Source organism: Neofelis nebulosa, chromosome 7 (assembly GCF_028018385.1).
Source record: "Neofelis nebulosa isolate mNeoNeb1 chromosome 7, mNeoNeb1.pri, whole genome shotgun sequence".
NCBI lineage: Eukaryota > Metazoa > Chordata > Mammalia > Carnivora > Felidae > Neofelis > Neofelis nebulosa.
In genome coordinates this window covers 25617823-25635362 of record NC_080788.1, presented here as the reverse complement: position 1 = coordinate 25635362, position 17540 = coordinate 25617823, and the positions used below count along the sequence as shown (strand labels likewise).

At 36.1% G+C, this 17540-nt stretch overlaps 1 pseudogene; it reads left to right on the top strand.

Annotated features, from left to right (window-relative positions):
• Window positions 1-15996: 15996 nt before the first annotated feature.
• Window positions 15997-16247, top strand: LOC131518138 (large ribosomal subunit protein eL37-like; annotated as a pseudogene).
• Window positions 16248-17540: the final 1293 nt, after the last annotated feature.

The window sequence follows — 17540 nt, the reverse complement described above, 5'->3', positions numbered from 1 at the left end:
GGGTTTTATTAAAGTCTAATGACATGAGTAAGGGAAATACCCAACTACAGCCCACTCTAACCTTCCTGTACTACTTCAGAGACAGGGAGAAGACTGACAAGCATGGATAAAGTTCACACTCCAGAGGCATAGGTCCACTAAAAGATTGAGACTTAATCATAAGATTATAAAGCACTTTCCCTTACCCCATCTCACCACGACATTATTAAAAAAAAAAGCCTATTAGTAAAAGACGTACAGTAGTTCCTTTAAACAGTACACCATGTCCTGCTATCAATAAAAGATTATAAAGCATAACAAAAGCAAATCACACACACACACACACACACACAGTTTGAAGAGACAGAGGAAACATCATAACCAGACTCAAATATGGCAGGAATGTTGGAATCATCACACCAAGAATTTAAAACAATTATTATTATTATTATTATTATTATTATTATTATGCAAAGGGCTCTAATGGAAAAAGAAACAGAAAGCAAGAACAGATGGGTAATGTATGCACAGATATAGAACTTCTTAGAAAAAAAAATGCTAGAAGTCAAAATTATAGCAACAGAAATGAAGAATTTCCTTGATGGACTTAGTAATATAAACATGGTTGAGGACAGAATCTCTGAGCATGAGGATATCTCAATAGAAACCTCCAAAACTGAAAAGAAAATAGAAAAAGAGGGAGAACAGAATATCTAATTATTGTGAGACTATCACAAAAAGTGTAACTTATGTGTAATGGGAACTCTAGGGGGAGAAGAAAGAGAGAAAGGAACAGAAAAATATCTGACAATAATGACAGAGGATTTCCCCAAATTAATATCAGATACCAAACCACAGAATAAGGACTCTCAGGGAACACCAAGCAGAAAATGAAAAAAAAAAATACAGCTATACCTAGTTGTATCATTTTAAAACTACAGAAAGTCAAGGATAAAGAAAAATCTCAAGAGAAGGCAGAGGAAAAAACACCTTACCAATAGAGAAGCAAAGATAAGAATTATATCTGACTTCTCAGAAACTACACAAGCTAGAAGAGATGAAGTGAAATATTCATTAGAGGGGGAAAAAAAACCCACCTAGAATTCTGTACTTATCTTCCAAAAGGGAAGGAGAAATAAAGCTTGTGTCAGACAAAAATTGAAGGACTTTGTTACTAGTAGATCTGCCTTCTAGAAATGTTAAAAGAAATTCTTCAGAAAGAAGGAAAATTATTTTCCCTGAACAAGTATTAAATTAAAATAAATAAAATATACAATTCAGAGGCTTTAGTATATTCACAGTTGTGCAGCCATCACGAAATCAATTTTACGACATCTCATCACCCCAGAAAGAAACTCTGTGCCCTGTAGTAATCACTCCCCATCCTCCCTGACCAGCCCCCAGCCCTAAGCAACCACTTATCTGCTGCACCATTTTACATTCCTACCAGCAATTACTTAAATTTTATATAACAACAACAACAACAAATGTACAAGAGACCTGTATAAATGAACTACAGCTTGTTGTAAGGGAACATTACATCTGAACTGGCTCAGTGTTTGCCAAGTAAAATAGTGGCTCTAGTAAAATACAAAAAAAAAAAAAGGAAAATTATATAGTTCAGAAACTCAGATCTACATAAAGAGAAGACATTGGAGAAGGAATAAGTATAGGTAAAATAAAAACTTTCATTATTCTTATTCTTAATTGATCTAACACATAACAATTCAAGTTAATAACAGTATTTATATTATAGGTAAAATATATATGTATATGTAAAATGAATGACACAAGGTATGAGAGGGAAAAATTAAAATTATTTTCTTATATAAGATATCTGCACTACCCATTGTGCAGCATAGTGTTATTTGAAAGTAGACTTGGATAAATTGTAAATGTATATTGCAAACTCTGTGGTAAACACTAAAAAAGTAAAAACAAAGTACAATTGATATGTTAAGTAAAGAAAGAAAATGGAGTAATTTAAAATGTTCAATTAAACCACAAAACGCAGAAAAAGTGAATAACAAAAATAAGAACAAAGAACAAGGGCAACAAATCAAAAACAGTAACATATATGGTTGCTATTAATACAACTATATCAGTAATTACTTTTGTTTGTCAATAGCTTGAACCAGTTAAAAGACAGATTGTCAGAATGAGTCAAGAAAGCAGAACTCAACTATATTCTGCCTAAAAGAAACCCACATTAAATATAAATACACACATAGATTAAAAATAAATGGATGGAGAAAGATATACTGTGCCAACACTAATCAAAAGAAAGTGAAAATATTAAGTTTGGACAAAACAGACTGTAGAGCACAGGAAGTTATCAGGTTGTGGTGTTATCATTTTCACTGACTTCCATATACTTTTTAGTTTCCTCTTTAACTGCTTGGTTAGCCCATTCATTCTTTAGTAGGATGTTCTTCAGTCTCCAAGCATTTGTTACCTTTCAATTTTTTCTTGTGGTTGATTTTGAGTTTCATAGTGTTGTGGTCTGAAAATATGCATGGTATGATCTCGATCTTTTTGTACTTACTTAGGGCTGATTTGTGTCCCAGTATATGGTCTATTCTGGAGAGCATTCCATGTGCACTAGAGAAAAATGTATATTCTGCTGCTTTAGGATGAAATGTTCTGAATATATCTGTTAAGTCCATCTGGTCCAGTGTGTCATTCAAAGCCATTGTTTCCTTGTTGATTTTTTGATTAGATGAATCGTCCATTGTTGTGAGTGGGGTGTTGAAGTCTCCTACTATTATGGTATTACTATCTATGAGTTTCTTTGTGTTTGTGTTTAAGTGATTTATATATTTGGGTACTCCCACATTTGGCACATAAATGTTTACAATTGTTAGGTCTTCTTGGTGGATAGACCCCTTGATTACAATATAATTCCCTTCTGCATCTCTTGATACAGTCTTTATTAAAGTCTAGATTGTCTGATATAAGTATGGCTACTCTGGTTTTCTTTTGTTGACCATTAGCATGATAGATGGTTCTCCATCCCCTTACTTTCAATATGAAGGTGTCTTTAGGTCTAAAGTGGGTCTCCTGTAAACAGCATATAGGTGGATATTGTTTTCTTATCCATTCTGTTACCCTATGTCTTTTGATTGGAGCATTGAGTCCATTGACGTTTTGAGTGAGTACTGAAAAATATGAATTTATTGCCATTATGATGCTTGTGGAGTTGGAGTTTCTGGTGGTGTTCTCAGGTCCTTTCTAATCTTTGTTGCTTTATATATATATATATATATATATATATATATATATATATACATATATATACACATATATATATACACACACACACATATATATATATATATACACATATATATACATATATATTTGTCTTTTCTCCCCTCAGAGAGTCTCCCTTAAAATTTCTTGCAGGACTGGTTTAGTGGTCACAAACTCCTTTAATTTTTGTTTGTCTGGGAAAATGTTAATCTCTCTATTTTGAATGACAGCCTTGCTGGATAAAAAATTCTTGGCTGCATATTTTTCTGATTCAGCACACTGAATATATCCTGCCACTCCTTTCTGTCCCGCCAAGTTTTTGTGGATAGGTCTGCTGCAAACCTGATCTGTCTTCCCATGTAGGTTAGGGTCTTTTTTCCCTTGCTGCTTTCATGATTCTCTCCTTGCCTGAGTATTCTGTGAATTTGACTACGATATGCCTTGTTGATGGCTGGTTTTTGTTGAATCTAGTGGAGGTCTTCTGTGCTTCCTGGATTTTGATGTCTGTGTCTTTCTTCACATTAGGAAAGTTTTCTGCTATGATTTGCTCACATAATCCTTCTGTCCCTATTTCTCTCTCTTCCTCTTCTGGGACCTCTATGATTCTGATATTGTTCCCTTTTAATGAGTCCCTGATTTCTCTAATTCTTAAATCATGCTCTTTTGCCTTAATCTACCTCTTTTTTTCTGCTCCATTATTCTCTACAAGTTTGTCCTCTATATCACTGATTCTCTGTTCTGCCTCATCCATCCTTGCCGCCGCTGCATCCATCTGTGATTGCAGCTCAGTTATAGCATTTTTAATTTCATTCTGGCTATTTTTTACTACTTTTATCTCTTGCAGAAAGGGATTCTAATCTATTTTTGATTCCAGCTGGTATTCTTATTATTGTGATTCTAAATTCTGGTTCAGACATCTTGTTTGTATCTCTGTTGGTTAAATCCCTGGCTGTCGTTTCTTTGTTCTCTTTCTTTTGGGGTTAATTCTTTCGTTTTGTCATTTTGAAGGGAGAAAAGGAATTAATAAGGTAGAAAAATTGAAATTAAAAACATTAAAATTAAAAAAATATTAAAGTTAAAATTAAACACACACACAAATCAAATAGATGATGCTAGATCCTAGGTATGTTTTTGTCTGGGTGTTGAAAGTGGTTTGACAGATTAAAGAAAAAAAAGGGAGGGAGAGAAAAAAAATTAAATAGTTTGAGAATTTGAAAAAATGAATACACTGAAGTAGACTAAAATGAGATGATGTGGGTAAAATAGAACTTGAAAAAATATACACAAAAGTTAAGAATGTAGTAGACAAAAATTAAAGAAAATATTTTTAGTGGAAATTTAAAGTAAAAATGAAGTTTTTCTCTTTTGGCATTCAAGAAAAAGAAGAGAAATGAAAAAGAGAAAAAAGAAAAAGAAAGAAATAAAAATGAAATTGTTTGAAAATTTGAAAAGGTGAATACACTGAAGGAGACTAAAATAAAATGGAGGTAAAATAGAATTTGAAAAAAATTTACACAAAAGTAAAAAATATAGTAATAAAAATCAAAGAAAAATATTTTTTTTTTTTCAACGTTTTTTTTATTTATTTTTGGACAGAGAGAGACACAGCATGAACGGGGGAGGGGCAGAGAGAGAGGGAGACACAGAATCGGAAACAGGCTCCAGGCTCCGAGCCATCAGCCCAGAGCCTGACGCGGGGCTCGAACTCACGGACCGCGAGATCGTGACCTGGCTGAAGTCGGACGCTTAACCGACTGCGCCACCCAGGCGCCCAAAGAAAAATATTTTTAATAAAAATTGAAATTCAAAATGAATTTTAAGAGAAAAAGAAAAAAGATAAGAAAGAAAGAAAGAAAGAAAGAAAGAAAGAAAGAAAGAAAGAAAGAAAATTGAATAGATGAACCTGCTAACAGATTGAAGTAGGACTGAGATTACTTTGTTTTCCCCTAGAAGTCAGTCTATGTAGCGTTTTATAGTCCATAAATTAAGCCAGTGGTGAGACTTGTATTCTTGAAGAGCCAAGTTGGCCCAGTTGGGTGGGGCTCAGTGTAACAGCTCTGCTCTCCACTAGATGGCACAGCTAGTCTACTGGGGTGGATTTTTGTGATGCTTATAACTGCCTATGCTCATGCATGGGAGCAGTGAAAATGGCGCCACTCAGCTACCCAGTCTGTTCTCCCAGATCAGCAATCGCACACCCTAACTCTGTCTTCAGCTTTTGTCCACTCCCTGCGTTTTCACTCTCTGCGACCACACCCTAGGCAGTACCTCTCTCCCAAGTTTTGTCTCAGATGCAGCTGTTTTCCCTGGCCCCTTACTTCTGAAGGGACCCATTCTGCCCCTGTGCAGGAGGGTCTCACTGAGCAATGGCCAAGTGAGCAATGGCCGGATGTCTGCTGCACCCAGGAATGCTTGCTGGACCCTGCTGCTGCCAGTGCCCCAAGACTACGTCCAGGTGCCAGCCCATCCTATAAAAAGTTTGCAAGGCAGTGTAGCAGCAGCATTTCAGGGATTATGGAAAATCACAACACACATCTGGCACCAGGCTTCACCCTTAATGACCTTGTTCCAGCACCAGAGAATGTGGCCATTTTCTGGGGTCTGCTGAGACCAGCTGGCTTCAACAGTCTCTACCAAATGTCCTTCCAGCAATGGAACCACTTTTCCCCATGTGGCCCAAGAACCTCCTGGACCCCACTCTGTTCTTGGGGGTTCGCCCTTCCCACCAGAACACTGCCACCAGTTACCAAGCTGCAGAGTTGCAGCCTTTGTGGTCCCCTTGTTTACAGTTTTAATGGAATTTAAACCTTCTCCTTTCTTCTTTCTCCATTCTCCCTTTTTAGTTTAGTCCCTGAGACTGTTTCCAATTTTCCACTTTCTCTCCAGCGCTTTTGGTGAAGGGGTGCTTTTCCCATATTCTGCTCCCCTCCTCAGTCTCCATCCTCTCTCTGCCTGTAAAAGTGGTTCCCTACCTTTCACAGCTTCTTGTTCCCCAAATTCACCTCTCCGCACCGAGTATCTGCTGAATTCTGTGGTTCAGATTGTGCAGATTGTTGTGTTAATCCTCCAATCAGTTTTCTAGGTGTGTAGGATGGTTTAGTGTTGGTCTAACTGTATTTCATGGATGTAAGACACACAAAAAAACTTCCATGCTGTTCTGCCATATTGGCTCCTCCCACAGAAAGTTATCAGGAATAAAGAGAGTCAGCATACAATGATAAACTGGTCAATTCTCCAAGACAACAATTTTTAACATGTATATCCCAAAAACAGAGCATCAAATTCATGAGACAAAAACTGATAGAATTGTGAGGAGACATAGATGAATCCACTTTTATAGTTGGAGACTTCAACACCCCTCTATCATAAAAGGACAAATCCAGCAAGCAGAAAATTGGTAAGGACACAATTGAACTAACCAACACCCTTAATCAACTAGATATGAAGGATCACTTAAGAACCTTCTTGTGTAATATGTTAAAATGGAAGTTTCTATAAAGACCCCAAGTCACAATAAATGTTCTATTCTAAAACCAAATCACCATATGGACAATTTACAAAGAAAATATCCCCCAAACTGGTTTAGGTCTCTTGAACTTTTTCCCAACTTTAAGATAATAAATAATCAAAAGAGGAGAGAAGGACTGGGGAAAATTAGGAAAAATAAGTCCAAATATACTAGTAATAACAATAAATGAAAATGGAATAAATACCAAAAATGATAAAGAAAAATAAACATCAGACTGGATAAATAACCAAATCCAACTGTATACTGTTTAAGGGACACATCCAAAATAGGACACCTACATATTAGGGGAAAAAAAAACAAGAAAAAGGAGTAATAATAATAATAAGTAGCATATAGTGATTACTCACCATGTGCTAGGTCAGTGTTGTATACAGTTTACATATATTAACCCATTTAGTTCTAACAATAATCTATACTAAAATCTAAGTTCCACAAGGACTGGAATTTTTATTTGCAGCTATTTCTCCCAAGCACAGAACAAGCCCTAACACATGATAGATGTTTAATAAATATGCAGTAAACAAATGAAGAAAAGAATGAATAAATGAGATTGTGATGTTGGTCTTATTGTTCTACCCATTTTGTAGGTAAGGAAATTGAAGTACAGAGAGTAATTAAGTAACACAAGTTCCCACTACTAGAAATTAACAGAGCCATTCAGGCTGATGTAGTTATATTAATATCAGACTGAATATATTTTAATGGCAAAAAGCATTTATAAGAGAAAAAAAGGGTATTAAATAATGCAAAGACATCCAATAGACCAGGGATATATAACAGCTCAAAAATTGTATATACCTAATAACATAATCTCAAAATATACCAAGCCATACTAATAGAGGATGTTAACATATCTTTTTCAGAGATATATCAAAGAGACAAAAATATATAAGTAGGAAATAGAACATTTTAAAAGCAAAATTTAAAAGTTTGACCTAAGGAACATATATAGAACATATGACTACTATAAATTATGCATTCAACAATGAAAGGTTGAAAGGTTTTCCCCTAAGATCAGGAACAAGACAAGGGTGCCTATTTTAACCACTCCTATCCAACATAGTACTAGACATCCTAGTCAGGGAAATCAAGGAAAGAAAAAAACAATAAAGGCATCCAAATCATAAAAAAAGAAATAAAATTTTCTTTTTTGCATATGATATATTCTTATATGGAGAAAATCCTAAAGACAAAATACTTTTAAAACTAATCAATGAATTCAGTAAAGTAGCAGTATTCAAACTCAAGACACAGAAATCAGTTGTGTTTCTGTACAATAACAGTGAAATATCTGTAAAAGAAATAAAGAAAACATCTATTCACAACAGCAATACAAACAATAAAATATGTAAGAATAAATTTAACTAAGGAGGTAAAAAATCTGTACATTGGAAACTATAAGACTTGGATGAAAGAAATGGAAGACACAAATAAATGGAAAGATATACCATGTTCAGTGTTCAGAATAATTAATATTGTTAAAAATCTCCATGCTACCCAAAGCCATCTATAAATTCAATGCAATTCCTATCAAAATTCTAATGGCATTTTTCACAGAAATAGGAAAAACAATGCTAAAATTTGTACAGAATGAGAAAAGTCTGTGAATAGCCAAAACAATTCTGAGAAACCACAAAGCTGGACACATCACACTTTCAAACTGTAATACCAAGCTATAATAATCAAAACATGATGATACGGGGATAAAAATAGACCCATAGACCAAACAAACAGAATCAACAGCCCAGAAATAACCCTACATATAAAGTCAACTAAAGACAATGGAGCCAAGAATACTCACTAGGGAAATGTTAGTCTCTTCAACAAATGGTGCTGGGAAAACTGGAGAACTACATGCAAAAGAATGAAATTGAACCGATAACTTACACCATTTACAAAAACTAATTCAAAATGAGTAAAAGACTTACCTATAAGACCTGAAATCACAATAGTCCTGGAAGAAAACAGGGGAAAAAACCTCCTTGACTTTGGTTTTTGCAATAATTTTTTTGATATAACACCAAAAGCACAAGCAACAAAAGAAAAAAATAAACAAATGGGACTATATCAAACTAAAAAGCTCTGCACTGCAAAATAAACAATCAAAAAATGAACAGATAACCTATGGAATTGGAAAAATATTTGCAAACCATGTATCTGATACGGGTTTAATATCCAAAATTATAAGGAACTCATAAATTCAATAGCAAAACAAACCCTAAAAAATTCAATTAAAAAATGAGCAAAGGAACTGAAAACACATTCTTCCAAAAAAGACATACAAATAGGTAAATGCAAAGATTACCACTAGTCATCAGGAAAACACAAATCAAAACCACAATAAAACACTTCACATCTGTTGGAATGGTTACTATCAAAAAGACAAGACATAACAAGACAAGTGTTGGTGAGGATGTGTACACTATTGATGGGAATGTAAATTGGTACAGCCACTTTGGAAACAGTACTGAAGTTCCTCAGAAAATTAAAAATAGAACTATTATATGATTCAGCAATCCTACTTCTGGGTATATATCTGAAGAAAATGAAACCAGGATCTCAGAAAGGTATATGTACTCTCATGTTCAGTGCAGCATTATTCACAATAGCCAAGATACAGAAACAACCTAAATGTCCTTCTATAGATGAATGGGTAATGAAGATGTGGTACACACACACACACACACACACACACACACACACAGGAATGTCATTCAGCCATAAGAAAAAAAAGGATATCTTTAATTTGCAATAACATGAATAGATCTTGAAGACATTAGGCAAAGTGAAATAAGTCAGAGAAAGAAAAACACTGTATGATCTCACATGTATAATCTCAAAAAGCTAAATTCATAGAAAAAGAGAGTAAAATGGCAGTTTCCATAGGCTGGGAGTAGGTAAAATGGGAGATGTTGGACAAAGGTTACAAATGTTTCAGTTATAAGACCAATGAATTCTGGAGACCTAATGTACAGTATATAACTACACTTCATACTGTGTTATATACTTGACAGTTACTGTCAGAACAGATCTTAAATGCTCTCACCACAAAAAAGAAATGGTAATTATGTGAGATGATGGTGTTGTTAACTAACTTTATTGTGTTAAACATTTCACAATACATAAGTATATCAAATCATCACAATGTTATATGTCAATTAACAATTGATGTATAACAACAATTAACAAGCTTACACAATGTATGTCAACCATACCTCAACAACCCTGGAGAAAATATAGGCAAAGCTACACAATGCACTATATGGAGGCACAAATATATGTGTTAATATTATAAAGAAAGGTAAAATAATAATAATCACAGAATTCTGCACAGTAGTTTCCTTTGACGCTGGAGGGCAGGGATGGGAATGAATTGGGAGCAAGGAGAAAAATCTTGGGAAATGTTACATGTAACTGTCACATTCTTTTTCCTAAATTAAGTTGCCTGCACAGAATGCTTATCACATATAATTATTTTATTTTACATAGATTTTATGATACTCTTTTGTATCTATTTTATATACAATTTAAAGACAATAAAACAGTTTTTTTTTTCATTTGAGAGAGAGAGAGAGAGAGAATGGGGGAGAGAGGCAGAGGTAGAGAGAGAGAATCCTAAGCAGGCTCCACACTCAGCCCTGACATGGGGCTTGATCTCATAACCTTGGGATCATGACCTGAGCTGAAATCAAGAGTTGGATGTTCAACTGACTGAGCCACCCAGGTGCCCTGACAACAAGACACTTTTTATGAAGGAGTCATAATTTTCCCAGAAATATTCTAAGACCTTCAATTCTCTATAACTAAACATATTATATATGTGTGTATATATATGTATGTATGTGTATGTACATATATATATGTATGTGTGTATATATGTGCATATATATAGGTATATATATAATGTTTATTTATTTTCTTGAGAGAGAAAGAGAGTGAGTAAGGGAGGGGCGGAGGAGAGGGACACAGAATCTGCAGCAGGCACTGAGCTGTCAGCACAGAGCCCCATGGGGGCTCAGGCTCAAACTCACGAACCATGAGATCATGACCTGAGCTGAAATCGGACCCTCAACCAACCAAGCCACCCAGGTGCCCCTCAATAGCTAGACGTATATAATCCTGGTTCAAAAATATCTCTTGATTAAACCAAATGGATGGGGAACAAATGAACCAAGGGATGTTGGCTTTATTTTTTTAGTTTTTTTTAATGGGAACAGCAAGAAAGCAATTTACTACTGATGCTGTAGATTGAGTAATGTCCACTTAGGTATTGTGTAGCTGAAAATAATACTCTATCTATGATTATTTCCCATTAGATTGGTTTAAAAGCAGCTGTCATGCACATGGAACTTCAAATCTAGCATGAAGAAGAAAGTCTCTTCTAAATTAATCTCTGAAGGAATTGCTGAGGCCTTCTTTGTAGAATGAAATATAAAATGAAGTTTGTAAAAATTTACTATCACTGAGCAATTTTATGATTTTTTTAGTGAATTGGTCTGACAATTACATGTTTTGAGAGAGAGTTACAGAACTGGCTTGGTTAAGCATGTGATAGTTTGTCTCCCACATAGAAGGTGTCCCCTCTGAGCAGTGATTTCTAGGTTCACTGTCTCCACCCCAACAGACACAACCTAATAGAGATGACAATCATAACATTAACATGGTTCATAGAAAACCAGCAGAAAGAAGCTAACAATATAGAGCTCAAATTGATCTCCTAGATAGCGCTGATTCTTTGTCATATACTGCTTCATCAGCCACATGTTATGCAATTTCTGGGTCATCCTTGGTGTGAAATATTGTATACCACTGTCTCAGAGCACTTTCATCTTTGAAAAAAGTTGTCAGTAGTTGTGAGATTAAGGAAATTGGGGTCAGACACAGTCAGCCTATACATTGCACGGTTCACATGCACACATTCTTGTGTGAATTTTAGTTACCTGGTTTATTGACTGTTAATAATTGCATAAAAGGCAAATTCTGCTGCTAGCTCTACAGTCTGCAAACCACCCCATAAATAATAGCTGTGCAGCATGATGAAGTCTGCTGGTAACGGGTCACTGAGCATTTGTTATCAGGTCACACTCAAACAGCAAAGGATATAACTGTACTGCTTCTTTATCTCCCAGTGATAAACCCACCTTGGACATTTTACAAAAATGGGTCATTGAAAGAGGGAATTTGCCAACAAAAATTAATGTGCAAAGATGAAAGTTCAAAATAAATGAAAAGTGGTAAAGTGGAAGGGGAATTAGAATTGAAAGTGAATACAGTTATAGAGGAAATAGCTGACCAGGGGAATGTTGGGGATGACTGTTATTTGTGGAACTCTAGATGTGCAGCCAGATAATCCTAGTGAAGGAGAACTTATTGGCATATATTAGGAAAGTATCTGTGACAAAGAGGAGGAAAAGTATCTAGAAAAAGTAAGGTGTGCAAAAAAATTTCTATGACAGGAGATATTGCACAGCATTGAAAATACAAAGAATGAAATGTAGAAGTTATCCAAACAGAAAGGACTGTGACAGTTTGCCAAGGCATAGAAAAGATGCTCATTCTGTATTATAAACTATACCACGAGGAGAAGGCAAGTGCTGTTCAAACTGATCCTTGGAAAGCTTTCTACAGTGAAACAAACACTTTAGTTCTTAATATTTCTAATATTTTAAATTACAATGTACACCTTAAACTTACACAATGTTATATGTCAGTATACCCCCAATAAAGTTGGAAAAATTAAATTGAAGGAAGAAAAAAAAACAAGGAAAAGACTACAGAACTGTTCCAGATAAAAAAAAACTAAAGGGATGTGACCCTTGAAAACAATGCATGATCTTGGACTGGATCCTGCACTGGGGTAAATATCTATAGAGAATATTATTGGGACAGGTGAGGAAATTTGAATATAGTCTGTAGATTAGATAACAGAATCAATGTTACATTTCCATTTTTTTTTTTTAGATTTTTATTACTCATCTTTTTATGGCATTACATTCTTTTATTGTGATTAAATTTGTGTCGTCTTTCTGTTACTTGGCATACAACTGGAAGCAATTTTTTAAGGATTTCTGACCAGTGTGATTTCTGAACCTCTCAAAGTCTAAAATTGGCTTTTTCTTCTTTCCCACATGAATGACAACTTCTCTGAACATAAAATGTGGCATTTACAAACTTTAACCCTTGTTGATAATATGACTTTGTTTTTTATCGTGAGGTTTAAAGGAGCTTTGCTTCATTATAGTTCAAATGTTTGCCAGTTTTTGTCCAGGAGCAGGTCTTTCCCCATTGATTTCACCTGTCACAGTTCTATAATTATTTGTTTATACCTTTTAAGAGACCAGCTCTGTGCCAATGATACAACACGGAAAGATAACATGATTGCTTTCAAGGAGTGTAAAGGAGTATCCTTGAGGATAGATAAATAAAATATCCTTTACAATTTAAAGGATTTAGAACAATGATATGGCAAATATAAGGCAGTGTGGGATCCAAGAAGAAAAGCACAAAGCCTAGATAGGGCTTTACTTGAAGTAAATGTTTCCTGGAGGAAATGTGTGATCTTTGTTGGAAACACAATTATCTCTGGATAATTGTTACTATTACTAGTATTATTACTTATAAATCTAGCCTCCACCTCTCTGACGGAAAACATGATTGTCATTGTAACAAACACAACTTTACGCTCATGGCGGGGACCCGTGACAGGTTGCCGCCAGGGAACCTGTCTTCTCAACCAGTTAGCCCAAATGGTGGATCTCCAAGTTATACCTGCAGGAGGAGTTGGAATTTAATATTATTTGTGGCAATTAGTGACTGGAAGATCATTCATTGGTCTCAGTACATCCAGTTGACTATGCAGTCAGGGCTTTTGAACTGTGCAGTATCCCCTCCATGCTCCACAGATTTGCTGAAACATTTCTATGGCCTGATCAAGCAGAATGTGATAAATTACTTATATGACATCTTCAAATACTGATGGAACCATCCAAATATGACTTCTCAGCTTGTACATTCCTCACCTTCTTCCCCCAGCAATGCTTGTTTACAAAGACTGATGAGGCTAAACAAATCATAAAAATTACCATTTGTCTTAATTTGGGTATTCCCAGAAGACAAGTTTTCAAGTGCAAGGAGTGAACTTGGAATGTGTAGCTGGCGAACACCAGCAGGGGAGTGGGGCAGTGAGACAGGGAAGGGAGGGCAGCAGATAAAGAACATAGGAGCCCCAAGGGACCTGGAGAAAGCTCTCGCCCAGAAGGCTGCAAACACTGGCAGCTGAAAGTGGCTGGGGCTCTCTGAGGTGGGGAGCCAGAGGGACAGGGAGCCAGGCAGTGTTGCTCCTGGTTCTTCATGCTCTTTGCCCAATATACACCAGTCTTCACAGAATAATTTCTTAAAAATGAAAACTCATTCCACCTTTTAGATCCTTAAGGAATAAAAAACATGTTTGAAGAGCTCAGGTTACATCATCTCTCCCTGGACCATACAGCAACTCACCAGGAGTTCAAGATGGTCCCTCAGACCATTCTTATCCAGTCTGCCTCCCCACCTAACTTTACTGCCTTCCACATGGCCCATTTTCAACCTAATCATCTGGGAAGAAAACCCATTCTTTCATAGAGGAAATATATTTGAGCAGTTCCTCTGTGCCAGGCACTGAATAGATCTCCTACTGGGGCAGTCAATTCCAGTATAGTTCCATTGCTTTGTGTTCCTTCATGATTTGCAAATGGCTTCCTCCCTCCTGAAGATTCCTACTGCAACAAATCCATGGTCACGGGCACTCAGCCTGCTACTGCTACTCCTAACTGTGGATCCTTCCCCTAGAATCTCCCAACAGCAATTCTTCAAACTGTCATGTATACATCATAAAATATAGCATTATGGCATAAATGATTGGAACAATATAATTAGCAAAGTAAAATTCATGACCATTTCAAACTTATTATTTCTTTTATAAAATATATTGTATTGGCGTCTTCCTAAATACCCACAGGTTTTTTTTTTTTTAATTTAAAAATCTAAAGTCATCAGTCCCAGGCAAATAACAAAGTTAGAAAGATGAATGTATGCAAACCATGTTCTCTACATTTCCTGTTTTGATCATTCTACAAGGGTAGCCTAAGAGGATTCTTTGTCCTTAGGAAATACACTCTGGAGACAGTTAGTGGCCCCAAACGTCCTCTCAGATGATTCAAAAAAGGTGTGGGAGGGAAGAGAAAGAGAACAAGCAATAATAATAAAGCAAATGGGACAAAATGGAAATAATGGGATAAAGTACCTTATACCATTCTTGCATTTTTTTCTGTAAATTTGAAATTATAATAAAATTAATTTACAAAAAACTATTACAGTATACTTTTTATTTATTGTACAGGTATATCTCTATCCATTTAATGTTTCAACAAAATTGAATGTTTCAATGAATGTTAATTTTTAATTAAAAAATTAATGTCAATATTTAATTTATATTACAATTTTTAATTAAGAAATTAAAAATGCAACGTTTAATTACATTAAATTAAATTTTTACATTTGGATTACACTTAAAATCATAATGTTTAAATGTGTAATATTTTAATGTTTCAACAAATTTTGATGTTTAAGAAGAATTTTTTAAAAATTTTTTAATGTTTATTTTTGAGAGAGAGTGCTAGCAGGGGAGGGGCAGAGAGAGGGTGAGACACATAATCTGAAGCAGGCTCCAGGCTCTGAGCTGTCAACACAGCCCCACGTGGGGCTCAAACTCACAAACCATGAGATCATGACCTGAGCTGAAATTGGACACTTAACTGACTGAACCATCAAGGAACCCCTAAGAATTTTTTTTTGTTTTGTTTTAGAGAGAGAGAGAGTAGGGGAGAAAGGCAGAGGGATCAAGAGAGAATCTTCAGCCGGCTCCCTGCTCAGCGTGAAGCCTGACACAGGGTTCCATCCCACAACCCTGAGATCATGACCTGAGCCAAAATCATAAGTTAGATGCTCAACCGACTGAGCCACCCAAGCACCCCTCAAAAAGATTTTATAAGGTTTCAGAAAAGTCCCTTTGAGTGTTCCAATTTGCATAGTTTCAGCTTGCATGGCCATTTTTACAGTCCTGTACTATCATGCAGAGCAAGGACTGCCTATGTTGTGTCCACTGTAAAACAGTTTTTATACCTACACTACTTACTGCCCATGAAAGGAAGGCTATGAAAATGAGTCTCTGGCTCTTTAATTTCTGCCATGGAAACAAGATGACGAAAGGGATGACATCATTTGGAAAGCATTGCAATAAGACACACATGTTGGGCCACTGCTGTGGCTCTAAGACCTACCACCTTCAGAAGTTGACCTGTGGCAAATGTGGTTATCCTGTCAAGCAGGAGAGAAAGTGCATGGATTCTGTGAAGGAACAACACCTAAACCCAAGAGGGTAGCTGTTGCAGCATCCAGTTCATCTTAAAGATTTCAATGATTAGTCACACAATAAATGTTCTGGTTAAAAAAAAAAGAGTCGTGTGAAAATTTGCAATTTTAGACTTAGGCAAATGTGTACTTTCTTCCCAGAAAAGCTTCAGGAGCCAAAACCAGCAGTTTCCCCCCAGGGAACCAGATTGAACTCAACCCAAAACACAACATGAAAGAACATCCTAGTATCCAATGAAGCCATTTGAGCTACACTGGAGTGTGGGGGGGTCTTCCCTTTGACAATTCTGACTCTTGTATGGAAGTATGGCTGTTATATTATTTAGGCCATTTGGGTAGCAGAGAAGGAAATTGTTTTCAGTCTATTTCCAATAATGGGGCCTTGATGATCAGGATGTGTGGAAAGAAGGAAGGCAGAATCTCATAGGAACTCAGGAACAGTGTGTAGATGGGCCTTGCACAAAGCTAAAAGCCACAATTGTGCCAGAAATCTCGGCTGTAGGTCGCTAAGGACTCAAGGCAGCAGTAGGATGTGGCCATCTTCAGTCTCTATGATCACTCAGCTTCCCCATCTCTATAACACTCCTATTTCTCCCAACTGCACACCTCACCTGTTCCCTAAACAGCTTTCGTTTTCATGCAATTTCTGCTGACTCAAATTCCCAGATCCCTCATGGTCTTCCATGGCTACTCTTGCTCCTTCATTTCAGCACCTTCTCCTGAAACTGACTGAACCCTCCCTCCATATTTTTCTGTCCAATTCAAAGAGGGAAAATCTGATTGGCATTTGCTAGTTCCACCTGTTATTGTTTATAAAGAGCTTTCCATCCTGGGATACTCTGTGACATTGGTCAGGGAAGGATACAGGCAGGGATCTGGGACAGAGCAGGAATATGTGAATAGTGACCTTGAAGAGCCTATGGCCTGTGACTAGGTAAATCCATGGCTTGGAGGTGCCATTTGGTTGGGCCAAATGTGCATCAACAGGACCCAAACATCTTGCAGAAAGAAAAGCTGTTCTTTACATTAGATAGATGAATTCTTGTGTTGCACATACTAAATGATGAGGAATTAAAACATGTTTTGACACATCTTTGAAAATTAATGACTGCTATTATACTCATTAATAATTATCTTATTAATAAAAGAATATCTGTCTGTCCCTTCTGGTATTTCTTTGGTTTATTATGCTATCTAAATTGGGAAGGAGGAACACTCAAGTATCTTTTCTTGCCCACACCTGATAGTACCCACAATTATACTTGAATTGTTTACTTGAACTTTTAGTTGAACTAAGAACATAATGCACAGCAGAGACAAATCTTATTTGCCCATAGTAGCATAGATTAGCACTAAGAAATAAAATCATAAA